Below are 13,686 nucleotides of genomic sequence, written 5' to 3'. Positions count from 1 at the left end.
GGAATGAAGAAAATGGACCCTCTCATCACCTTCTCTTGCAAAACTGTTACCTGATAACAAGTAGTAGCAACTGTTAACCACAGAGGAGGAAAAGGATTATGTGGAGATAATCACCAATAGGAGCACTGTGATCTAGCAATTAAGCTTTGTACTAGCAGGAAGGTGAGAAAAATGGACCCTTTTATAAAACTAAGATACATTATAAGAAAAAGGAATCTGGAATATTAAGTCTAGAAATCTTGAGGGGTACTAAATTGATCCAATTTTGATAGTGATCCCTGTTTCCTATAAGAAGGAACACATATTCTCTCTGGAAGAATGCATGGCCAATTTAAGACTGCAGGGCACGTGACTGAATAATTATCATTTATGTGATGAAAACATAACTGGCCTAAGAAAATGCTACTATAGTTACTGTCATATGAATATTAGCTTGTTAAATGAAGAGGATCAATGGTGCGTGCCATAGACATAAAAATAAACAAAATGGAACAGAGTAAATGGATTCCAAATTCATTAATTTTTAGTAGGTATAATACAAGAAGCATCACTTGTCATTGAGAATTAAATGGGTATTAAATAAACTGCTATTTAGATAACTGATTTACATTTTTAAAATGAGTATATTTAATTCCCATACATATGGCTATAAGAAAGAAAAAGAATAGTCATTACTCTTGATAATAATTCAATTCTGAAAAATTCATCCTAAGGAAATTGTCTCAACTTTCCTTAAGATGACTTTGATCTTTCAGTCTGTCCATCCTCAGCCGTCATTCGGTCCCCTGCCCCTTACACATTATGACTGTATTGCATTTATTTTCAGTTCACTGTAAGCTCCACCCTGCCTCTAGTTCTCATTTCATAGCTGTTTATTAAAAACACAATTTTTTTAGAGCAGTTTAGGTTTACAATAAAATTGAGAGGAAGGTACAGAGATTTCCCATATACACCTTGCTCTCACACATCCATAGCTTCCCTCATTATCAACATCACTTACCAGAATGGTACATTTTTTAAATGATGAACCTACATTGACACATCATAATCCCCAAAGTCCGTACCCAAAGTGCATTACAGCTCACTCTTGGCATTGTCCATTTTGTAGGTTTGGATAAATGTATAACGACATGCGCCCATCATTATAATATCACAGAGTACTTTCACTATTCTAAAAATCTGCTGTGCACTGCTTATTCAACTCTCTCTGCTGCCACACCCCCCTGCAACCACTGATTTTTTACCGTCTTCATAGTTTTCCCTTTTCCAGAATGTCACATAGTAGGAGTCATATACGGTATAGCCTTCTCAGATTGTGTCTTCCACTTAGTAATATGCATTTAAGATTCCTCCATGTCTTTTCATGGCTTGATAGCTCATTTATTTTTTTTTCATTTATTTTTTTTAATTTTTTATTTATTTCAGTAACATTGGTTTACAACACTGTAAAAATTTCAGGTGTGCATCACTACACCTCCACTTCTGCACAGATTACATCATGTTCACCACCAAAACACCAACTACAACCCATCACCACACACATGTACCGAACCATCCCCTTCACCACCCTCCCTCCCCCCTCCCCCCCGGCAACCACCAATCCAATCTCTGTCCCTATGTGTTTGTTTATTGTTGTTATTATCTACTACTTAATGAAGGAAATCATACGGTATTTGACCTCCCTCTGACTTATTTCACTTTGCATTATACCCTCAATGTCCATCTATGTTGTCACAAATGGCTGGATTTCATCGTTTCTTATGGCTGAGTAGTATTCCATTGTGTATATACACCACATCTTCTTTATCCATTCGTCCCTTGATGGGCACTTAGGTTGCTTCCAAGTCTTGGCTATTGTGAATAACGCTGCAATGAACACAGGGGTGCATGTACCTTTACAAATTGGTGTTTTCAAGTTCTTTGGATAAATACCCAACAGTGGAATAGCTGGATCATATGGTAGTTCTAACCTTGATTTTTTTGAGGAATCTCCATACAGTTTTCCATAGTGGCTGCACCAGTTTGCACTCCCACCAGCAGTGTATGAGAGTTCCCTTCTCTCCACATCCTCTCCAACACATGTTGTTTCCTGTCTTGTTAATTATAGCCATTCTGACAGGCGTGAGGTGATAGCTCATTGTAGTTTTGATTTGCATTTCCCTGATAGTTAGTGATTTTGAACATCTTTTCATGTGTCTGTTGGCCATCTGTATATCTTCTTTGGAGAAATGTCTGTTCAGGTCTTTTGCCCATTTTTCAATTGGGTTGGTAGTTTTTTTGTTGTTGAGATGCATGTGTTCTTTATATATTTTGGAGATTAAGCCCTTATCAGAAGTATGGTTTGCAAATATCTTCTCCCAATTGTTAGGTTGTCTTTTCGTTTTGTTGATGGTTTCCTTTGCTGTGCAGAAGCTTTTTAGTTTGATGTAGTCCCATTTGTTTATTTTTTCTATTGTTTTTAGAAAACAATAGGAAAAACGTCTGCCTGGTCAGACGTGGTGTTTGAAAAGATGTTACTAAGACCGATGTCGAAGAGCGTACTGCCTATGTTTTCTTCTAGAAGTTTCACAGTTTCAGGTCTTACATTCAAGTCTTTAATCCATTTGGAGTTAATTTTTGTGTATGGTGTAAGATAAGGGTCTACTTTCATTTTTTTGCATATGGCTATCCAGTTTTCCCAGCACCATTTGTTGAAGAGACTTTCTTTTCCCCATTGTATGTTCTTGGCTCCTTTGTCAAAGATTAGCTGTCCATACATGTGTGGGTTTATTTCTGGGCTTTCGATTCTATTCCATTGATTTGTGTGTCTCTTTTTGTGCCAGTACCATGCTGTTTTGGTTACTATAGCTTTGTAGTATATTTTGAAATCAGGGAGTGTGATACCTCCAGCTTTGTTCTTTTTTCTCAGGATTCCTTTAGCTATTCGGGGTCTTTTGTTGTTCCATATAAATTTTAGGATTCTTTGTTCTATTTCTGTGAAAAATGTTGTTGGAACTTTGATAGGGATTGCATTGAATCTATAGATGGCTTTAGGAAGTATGGACATCTTAACTATGTTAATTCTTCCAATCCAAGAGCATGGAATATCTTTCCATTTCTTTGTGTCTTCTTCAATTTCTTTCAGAAATGTTTTATAGTTTTCGGTGTACAGATCTTTCACCTCTTTGGTTAAGTTTATTCCTAGGTATTTTATTCTTTTTGTTGCAATTGTAAATGGGATGGTATTCTTAATTTCTCTTTCTGCTACTTCGTTGTTAGTGTACAGAAATGCAACTGATTTTTGTATGTTGATTTTGTATCTTGCAACTTTACCATATTCGTTTATTACTTCTAAAAGTTTTCTGGTGGATTCTTTAGGGTTTTCTACATATAAAATCATGTCATCTGCAAATAGTGACAGTTTCGCTTCTTCCTTTCCACTTTGGATCCCTTTTATTTCTTTCTCTTGCCTGATTGCTCTGGCTAGGACTTCCAGTACTATGTTAAATAGGAGTGGTGACAGTGGACATCCTTGTCTGGTTCCTGTTCTTAGAGGGATGGCTTTCAGTTTTTCACCATTGAGGATGATATTAGCTGTGGGTTTCTCATATGTGGTCTTTATTATGTTGAGATACTTTCCTTCTATACCCATTTTATTCAGAGTTTTTATCATAAATGGATGCTGTATTTTGTCAAATGCTTTCTCTGCATCTATTGAGATGATCATGTGATTTTTATTCTTCATTTTATTAATGTGGTGTATCACGTTGATTGATTTGCGAATGTTAAACCATCCCTGCATCCCTGGAATAAATCCTACTTGATCATGGTGTATAATCTTTTTAACATATTGTTGTATGCAATTTGCTAATATTTTGTTGAGGATTTTTGCATTGATGTTCATCAGTGATATTGGCCTGTAATTTTCTTTTTTTGTGTTGTCCTTGTCTGGTTTTGGTATCAGGGTAATGTCGGCTTCGTAGAATGAGTTAGGGAGCTTCCCCCCTCCTCAATTTTTTGGAAGAGTTTGAGAAGGGTAGGTATTAAGTCTTCTTTGAATGCTTGGTAGAATTCACCAGGGAAGCCGTCTGGTCCTGGACTTTTATTTTTGGGGAGGTTTGTGATTACTGTTTCGATCTCCTTACTGGTGATTGGTCTATTCAAATTCTCTACTTCCTCTTAATCCAGTTTTGGAAGGTTGTATGATTCTAAGAATTTATCCATTTCTTCCAGATTGTCGAATTGGTTGGCATATAGCTTTTCATAGTATTCTCTTATAATCTTTTGTGTTTCCGAGGTGTCTGTTGTAACTTCTCCTCTTTCATTTCTGATTTTACTTATTTGTGCCTTCTCTCTTTTTTTCTTGGTGAGTCTAGCTAAAGATTTGTCAATTTTGTTGACCTTTTCAAAGAACCAGCTCTTGGTTTTATTAATTTTTTCTGTTGTTTTTTTGGTCTCTATTTCACTTATTTCTGCTCTGATTTTTATTATTTCCCTTCTTCTACTGATTTTGGGCTTGGTTTGTTCTTCTTTTTCCAGTTCCTTTAGGTGCATTGTTAGATTGTTTATTTGAGATTTTTCTTGTTTGTTGAGATAGGCCTGCATCGCTATAAACTTCCCTCTTAGAACCACTTTTGCTGTATCCCATAAATTCTGGCATGTCGTATTTTCATTTTCATTTGTCTCCAGGTATTTTTTGATTTCTTTTTTGATTTCTTCGTTAACCCAGTCGTTGTTCAGTAGCATTTTGTTTAATCTCCACGTATTTGTGGCTTTCTGATTTTCTTCCTATGGTTGATTTCTAGTTTCATACCGTTGTGGTCAGAAAAGATGCTTGGTATTATTTCAATCTTCTTAAATTTATGGAGACTTGTTTTGTGGCCTAATATGTGATCAATCCTGGAGAATGTTCCACGTGCATTTGAAAAGAACGTGTATTCTTCGGTTTTTGGATGGAATGCTCTGTATATATCTACTAGGTCCATCTGTCCTAGTGTGTTGTTTAAGGCCAATGTTTCCTTATTGATCTTCTGTTTGGATGATCTATCCGTTGGTGTAAGTGGATTGTTAAAGTCCCCTACTATTATTGTGTTACTGTCTATTTCTGTTTTTATGTCTGTTAATAATTGCTTTATATATTTAGGTGCACCTACATTGGGTGTGTAGATATTTACAAGTGTTATATCCTCTTGGATTGTTCCCTTGATCATTATGTAATGCCTTTCTTTGTCTCTTTTTAGAGTTTTTCTTTTAAAGTCTATTTTGTCTGATATGAGTACTGCTACCCCAGCTTTCTTTTCATTGCCATTTGCATGGAGTATCTTTTTCCATCCCTTCACTTTCAGTTTGTGAGTGTCTTTAGGTCTGAAGTGTGTCTCTTGTATGCAGCATATATATGGGTCTTGTTTTTTAATCCAGTCAGCCACCCTATGCCTTTTAATTGGAGCATTTAGTCCATTGACATTTAAAGTAGCTATTGATAAACATGTACTTACTGCCATTTTTTAACTTTTTTTTTTCTCAGTGTTTTAGTAGTCCTTCTCTGTTCCTTTCTTCTTCTATACAGAATTGATGGTCACTTTAGTTTGACCTCTGTCTGAAAGCTGTACTCTTTAACTCCCCTCCTCCCTCCTTTTATGTTTTTGATATCATATCTAACCTCTTTTTTGTGTATTTGTATCCATTACGTTCTAATCATGGAAATAGATAATTTTTCCTATTTGTGGTCTTCTCTTTTCCCCTTAAATCAGTCCCTTTACCATTTCTTGTAGCACTGGTTTCTTGATGACAAACTCCTTTAATTTTTGCTCATCTGGGAAAATTTTGATCTCTTCTTCCATTTTGAATGATAACGTTGCTGGGTAGAGTATTCTTGGCTGTAAGTTTTTTCCTTTTAGCACTTTAAATATATCATGCCATTCTCTTCTAGCCTGTAAGGTTTCTGCTGAGAAGTCAGCTGATAGCCTTATGGGGTTTCCTTTGGATGTAACTTGACATTCTCTTGCGGCTTTTAGGATTCTGTCTTTATCTTTAATTCTGGACATTTTGATTATGATGTGTCTTGGTGTGGGCCTCTTTGGGTTTATCTTGTTTGGGGCTCTCTGTGATTCCTGTACCTGGCTGTCTGTTTCCTTCCTTATGTTATGGAAGTTTTCATCTATTATTTCTTGAAATAGATTCTCTGCCCCCTTGTCTCGCTCTTCTCCTTCCGGGACACCTATAACACGGATGTTAATGCACCTGATGTTGTCCCAGAGGTCCCTTAGACTGTCCTCACTCTTTTTAATTCTTATCTCTTTTACCTGTTCACCTTGGGTAATTTCTTCTAGTCTTTCGTCCAGCTCACAAATCCGTTCTTCTGTATCCTCCACTCTGCTTTTGAGTCCCTCTAATGAATTTTTCATTTCCAGTATTGTATTCTTCATTTCTGATTGGTTCTTTTTTATATCTTCCATTTCTTTGTTGACATTCTCACTGAGTTCATCTATTCTTCTCCCCAGATCAGTGAGCATCCTTAACACTCTTAGTTTGAACTCTCTGTCAGGTAGGTTGCTCGTTTCTGTTTCACTTAGTTCCTTTTCTGGGGGTTTGTCCTGTTCCCTTACTTGGAATGTATTCTTTTGCCTCCTCATTTTGCCTCTTTCCCTGTGCTTGTGTCTACGTATTAGGTAGGTCAGCTACCTCTCCTGCTCTTGGATAGGTGACCTTATGTAAGTGATGCCTTAGGAGGCTTCCAGTGTGCTTCCCTCAGTTCTCAATGTTCCAGGGGTGACCCCTATGTGGGCTACATGTGTCCTTCTGTTGTGGCCTGTTTGTTCTCCCTGTAGGCACCCAGGGAGGCCGAGTTATGCTCCTGGCCAGCTGTTGTAATGCTCAGCTGCTTGTAGTTGTTGTGGGCCCTTCAGTCTCTTTATGAGGTGTGGGCAGCCCCAGCACAGTTGGCTGCAAGTTCTGATATCACATTTGTGTTGCAGTATTTCTTTTAAGTGAGTAGGCCCCCAGCGTGGCAGGTTGTTAGGCTCAGGGCCTTACAGTTGCTGTAAGCCTCTAGCCTATTAGGTCTCTTGTCAGCTCTCTGAGGATTGCAGCTGGGTGGGGCTGGCCTCCGGCACAGGAGCACCCAATCGTTTCAGGCTTTGGAAGGTGGGGCAAACCTCCTATGTGGGTCTTTGAGAAGCACGAGTCTTCTGCAGCTGACAAACCCTGCCGCCCACAGGTCCACACACACAGTCAACACAGTCCTGCCCTGTGTGAGCGCCCCGACCTCCCCAAGCGGACCCAGTCTCTCCACGGCGGGAGCCCCACACACTCCACCACCGCCCCACACCCTCCACCCGCTCCTTGTGCACACCCTGCCCCGCTCAAGTCGGCTCAGTTGCCAGGCTGCAGAGAATCCAGTCACCAATCTATGCAGGCCCACAAGTTGCCTGAGGGCTTGTTGTTGGGTGGGGCCAGTCTCTAGGGTGGGCTGCCTGCCCTGGCTGAGCTGGATTAAATTGGTGCTCTAGTGGGTGGGACTGACCCTGGGCTAGCATGCCTCAGGGAGAACTCCAATGGCGTCTGTGTCAGCACGCCCACACCAGGCCACAACAATGGCCGCAGCCAATGTCCCAGTCCCTGGAGAGGTCTCACCCCTCACTGAGATGCACTCAGGGCCTATTAGGTGAGACTCTTTTCACCATAGCACTGTGCACCTTTCTTTCTGGTGATTTTAGGATGCTTTCTGAAATGGGTGAGTTTGCGCGTGGGCCCTTTAAGAGCCAGTTTTACTTTCTTTGTGAACCGAGTTTTCTGGGGGTGCTCCCCAATGCTTTAGTAGCAGGCAAAGTCAGATATTATGCCGCTGGTCTCGATTGTGCTGGGTCCACAAAATGCCCACAGCGGGGGCGCCTCCAGGGAGGCTGCGGACCTGTGAGCTGCTCCCGGCGGCCGTGAAGCTGGCGGCTTGTGAAGGCGGCGTTGTTTCTCTCCAGAAGGGAGTCTCTGCCTCTTCCACCTCAGTTAGGATTGTCCGTTGTTGCAGGAGTTCCTCTCATCCAGTTTTCAGTTCTGTCTCAGGGGTAATTTTTCCACGAGTAGTTGTAAATTGGCTGTGTCCGCGGGAGGAGGTGAGTTCCGAGTCTGCCTACACCACCATCTTGACTCCACCTCTCTCAGCTCATTTATTTTTTAGTGATGGATCATAGCTGCTTTTTCAGCTGCCTGAAATATCACTGTTCTCTTGTTCTCTCCACCTTCTTTCTCCTCTTCACCTAGCACTCATTCTTCAATACTTATCACTTATTTTTTCCACTATTTTAAATTGTCTATCTCTCCTGTAAACTGTAAATAGGGGGACTGATGGTTTCTATTCTTCCACCATAGTACCCAACGCTTATCACAAAGCTTGACAAACAGTAAAAACTTAGTAAATATGTGAGAACAAAGGACTCAAAAGTAAAACAAAGTCACTTCATTTTTTTATAATTACAAAATATGGAGATAAGTGTCCAATACAAAAATGGTGGTATACATATTCAGTAGAATGCTATGATATCATTACAAATGCTACTAAATAACAGGCCTCAAATGATAATGAAATGGTATAATAATGTGTAAGTAATATGAAAACAACTATGTATAAAAAGTTATTTAGAAATCATATGAAAGCAAGATATTTAAACTTATAACAGACATTGTAAGAGCACCGGGAAAATTTGAGTGATTTAAAAAATTTCTTTACAATATTTTATTAAATATGTTTATGTTACCTATATAATAGCAATAAGTAAAGCAAAACTTGATTGGTAAATAATAAAGAGCATTCCAATGGATTTCTGGTTTAGATTTTTTAAAATAAAGAAAAAACTGTCTTTGTTGTATGTACACAGCATCAAAACATTTGTTAATTTAGCCAAAATATCATTCAGAATGCAAATAAAATGATTTGGCTTTTGGTTTCAGTGGCAAGTAGTTAATTCAGTAACTTTTTTTACTTTAAATGATCGTGTGAACACTGTAAACAAAAACTAAGTGGATTTTTTTCTTGACTTATGTGTACTTGTGTTCAACATTTACCTATGTAACAGCATGCTACAGTGAGACTCTGTCTAGCTTGTAGACCATAGATATAATAATAGATATGGTTTATATTGTTATATATAAATATATGTGGACCTATGTACCTACAGATATATGTGAACACTAACACGCAAATATACACAGAAATACAAGTAATCTGTTTTTAATGTATATTAACACATTCTCAGACAACAGTTTTACATGACATGCAGAACACATGTATACATCTTCCCTTCCGCCTCAGATTCCTAAAAATGATGTGTGTGTGAGTACTTGAAGGAAATGAATCTATAATAGCAATAGTACTGGGTAAATAAAGTACTACCAAGAGAAAAGATTTTTTAAAGAATTTTGTTTAATAAGAAAAATATTGCATTGTCTGAGCAAATCACATCCCAAAGCTCATATAATCAAAGAAATGCTGCAGAGCTGGAAGTAGTTCAGGATAAAATCTAGGAGGTGGCAATCTCCAAATATGTGGATACAAGTTAAATGAAGGGCCTGGGGCAGCAGGAGGATGATTCACTGGGGAAATACATTATTTTTACTGCATTTCTTACCTCTACTGTACAGAACAGACAGCAACAAGAGATTTATTCAGAATAGAAGGTATTGAAAGGAATCTTAGTCGCCCAGTAAGAACAGAACCCCAAACAGCTTACAAACACCCAGGAGGAAGAGAGCACCCACACCCATAAGAAATGCAGCATGTACGGCCAGTATTTTGTTAGGTCTTTTGGACAACTGCTTTCCTAGAACAGGTAAGCAGAAAGTTTTAAACAGAAAGGTAAGTTGATAAATAGACATTGCTAAATATTAGCAAAAAATTTTACAAAATTATGGCAAACTACTCCAACTCCTAAGGGAATCAAGAGCATACAGAAAACATATTTAAATTAAACATAACTTATACAGATTTTTAGAAGCTAGTGCGTGTATTATCATGAAATAGTAAGACCTGGAATTCCGCTCCTGGTTAAGAAGTAGAAGGTTGTGGCTCCAAATCTACCAGGAGATGACAACTTGAAGAAACAAGTAACTTTAAAAAAATCATTACATACATAGATATTTTCAAAGACTTCAGAGATCTGGGGATTCAAAAGAATCTAAAGAAACTAAATTTCACAGAGCGAAGAGCTCTTTTTAACTGAGTAGGAACCAGAAGCTATTTTCCACCCTGAGGCATGTGCTAAGAACAGACAAGAAAAACACCAGCTTGTCTTAGACAAAGGGACCCTTCACGGAGGAAGAAAAACCAATTCAGACTTCAAGGGCCATATAAACTATTGTGACAGATTGGGATTTTTGTTAAGTCCCAAGCATTCAGCTGTTTGTCACCTGCCAAATTCCTCAAAAAGACTTTTACCAAGTAATGGGTAGTGCAAGAAGTGGGTGTCTCGAGTGAAAAGGTAGAGAGAGAAAGCCCACATTCCTTAACTGGGAAAGCAAAAACTTCCAGCATGGAGGACAAACCTGTAATTAACACAGGGTATTTCTCACACTCCCCAACTCAACCCAGGACTATCCCAGGTCAACGTGATCACAATGATCACTCTGTCACCCAGCTGATTTTGATATGTAGCATTGTTATTATACTCAATGACTAGTGAACTGTTCAGAGAACAGAAGAAGAAATAAAGCAGCCAAAAGAAGCAAACCCCAAAGTGATATAAATATTAAAAAACACAGGTGGTATAGTACATTTAACAGAACAACAGAAAGAATAAGAGCTGGCTGTTTTTATGAGTCCATGAAAGCCAGAAGACAACGAAGTGCACAAGGACTGGAGTTACTCCCACACTTTAAAACAACAACAACAACAAAGAAGATAAAGATGAAGTACTTTCAAGACACTGAACATTGGAGAATGGAGGATGACAGTCCCTGAGAATTGGAAAACAGATGGAATGAGTGCTGCCATGCTCCAGGCATGCTGCCTCCTGCAAGCGTCCACACCAAGACACAGGGACAGGGGATGGACGTAAAGCTGAAAACACTTCCTGAGTTGAGCAGATGCAGCTGAGATTCTGAGTGACCCAAAGCAGCGTTAATTAGAGGACCTATTAACAAAGAGGAGAAAGGTGCACAGAGTGAGAACATGAGACGGCTGCAGAGAGCCAGCCCTGAGTACTGAGCAAAGCACTGATCAGCGCATGTGTGTGAGGGAAGCTCTGGCTGCACAGGAGCTCATGAAAGGACTGGAGGGAACAGTACTAAGTGCTCGTAGAGCCAGGGGCAACGCTTCCCAACAGGTAGAGGCAAAACCTCACGATTTCTGGGGCCTTGGGTAGAGCACAAGAAAGGATCTTGCTCCAGTAGTAGGAAAAAGTTTGACTTAAGCTAAAACACAGTTATTGTCTCACCTAAAATATATTAAAATGAAGATATAAAAAGAGCAAACCATCTCTCCACCCCGGTAACTGCAGCCGCTATTACTTTGGGTCTAGCAGCCTGGAAAAAAAAAGAGAGAGATAGAGGAAAAAAAATGAAAACAATTCAAAATCGGAAACAAAAAAAATAGAGACCCTCGCCCAGTGTGCTGGGGCGCACCACATGTCTCTGCTCCCTGCACCCAGCCCCAGCGTCAGGGCAGCTGTGTGCTTAGCCCTCCCAGGGCTTGCGCAGTCGGCAACAAGAAGTATTTTGTTTCCCTCTTCCCCTAGCTGCTGTAATCTTAAACTACCAGAAGCCCGAGGCCTATGTTTGTAGAGAAGCACGGGTTCTAGAGGTCGCCATGGGCAGCGTTTGGCAGCCTCTTGAAGAATTTTGAAAATTTGGAGGGGATTCTAAATTGTAATTTTTTTTTTTTGAGCTGCGGACCAGGACAACTGAAAATTCCAAACTCCCAGGGAGGGCCACATTGTTTTTAAGAGCATTTTGTCTGCAGTTTTGCTGTTTCCCACAAGCTGTCCCTGAACTCCTCTTTCTGGTCCTCTGTCTCCTTGGGCCTGCGACAGATTCTCCTAGCTTCACTCTGTGCCACCTGTGGGCCAAGGCATGAGCCACAGCTCTGAGAAGAGCCCCTTCTGACCTGCGTTATTCCTACAAGAAGTCCTCCTGGTGGGTCTCAGGATGGTTGGGGCTGGGGACGTGAATGAACACTGAAGTCAGCAGCTACCCCATCGCCTCCCTAAACGTGAATGACCTGCACTCAGACATTACCGAGGCCTGCAGCATGAAAAGTTCAGTCCTGCAGGGCCTGTGCTGTCCACCCAGATCTGCCATGATATGATTATCCATACCACCTGGGTTATGCCTATGTCAACTTCCAGCAGCCTACTGGTGCTGAGCCGGGCTTAGACACCATAACTGATATGATTAAGGGAAAGCCACTCTGTGTCACGTGGTCTCAGGGGGATCCTCTGAGAAAATCAGGTGTGGGAAATGTCTTCATTAAGAACCTGGACAAATCTATAGATAATAAGGCACTTTATGATACTTTTCTGCTTTTAGAAACATTCTGCCCTGCAAGGTGGTATATGAAAAGAACAGCTCTAAGATTATGCCTTTGTCCCTTTGAGACCTAAGAGGCTGCTGACAAGGCCATCAGGAAGATAAACGGCATGCTCCTCAATGACTGCAAACTGTTTGTGAGCAGATTCCAGTCTTGAAAAGAGAAAAGAGCTGGAAGCCAAGCTTGGAGCCAAAGTCAAAGAATTCACCAATATTTATATCAAAAACTTTGGGGAAGAGGTAGATGGTGAGAGTCTGAAAGAGCTGTTCAACTGGTTTGGTAAGACCCTAAGTGTCAAGGTGATCAGAGATCCCAGTGGGAAATCCAAAGTCTTTGTCTTTGTGAGTTACAAAGAGCAGCAGGGTGCTGATAAGGCTCTGGAAGGGATGAATGGAAAAGAAATCAATGGGAAAACCATATTTGTTTGTCATGCACAGAAGAAAGTGGAACAGCAGGCTAAGTTAAAACAGAAATTTGAACAGCTGAAACAAGAGAGAATTGTGGATATCAGGGTGAATCTCTACATTAAGCACTTGGATGACACCATTGATGACGAGAAATTAAGGAAAGGTTTTCTCCTTTTGGATCACTGACCAGTGCTAAGGCAATGCTGGGGGATGGGAGAAGCAAAGGCTTTGGCTTCATGTACTTCTCAACTCCTGAGCAGGCAACTAAACCAGTCACTGAAATAAATGGATGCGTGGTGACCTCCAAGCCACTGTGTATTGCCCTGGCCCAGAGGAAGGCAGAGAGAATGGCTCACTTAAGCAACCAGTATATGCAGCAGGTGGCTGGAATGAGAGCACTCCCAGCCAATGTCATCTTAAATCAGTTTCAGCCTGCAGTTGGTGGCTACTTTGTGCCAGGAGTTCCATAGGCTCAGGGAAGATTTTCATATTATACACCTAACCAGTTAGCACGGATGAGGCCTAATCCAGGCTGGTAGCAAGGTGGGAGATCTCAAGTCACAATTTATCTAGAATTGACAGGATGTTAGAATTAGTAGACAAGAACATTAAATTAGTTATTATAACTCTATTGCACATGTTCAAAAATTTAGGTAGAGACATGGAAGTTATGAAAAGATACAAATCAAGCTTCTAAAGATGAAATGGATTAACAGCAGATTATATATGCATAAGGTGAAATTAATGTATTTATAGACAAACAATAAAAATTATCAAATTAAAACA

At 39.9% G+C, this 13,686-nt stretch overlaps 1 pseudogene; it reads left to right on the top strand.

Moving 5' to 3' along the window:
- Nucleotides 1–12,133: 12,133 nt before the first annotated feature.
- LOC131396622 (polyadenylate-binding protein 4-like) lies at nucleotides 12,134–13,370 on the top strand (annotated as a pseudogene).
- Nucleotides 13,371–13,686: the final 316 nt, after the last annotated feature.

This window comes from Diceros bicornis, chromosome 33 (genome assembly GCF_020826845.1).
Source record: "Diceros bicornis minor isolate mBicDic1 chromosome 33, mDicBic1.mat.cur, whole genome shotgun sequence".
NCBI lineage: Eukaryota > Metazoa > Chordata > Mammalia > Perissodactyla > Rhinocerotidae > Diceros > Diceros bicornis.
Note: the sequence above shows the minus strand (reverse complement) of the source record. Positions and strands in the feature narration are given on the sequence as shown.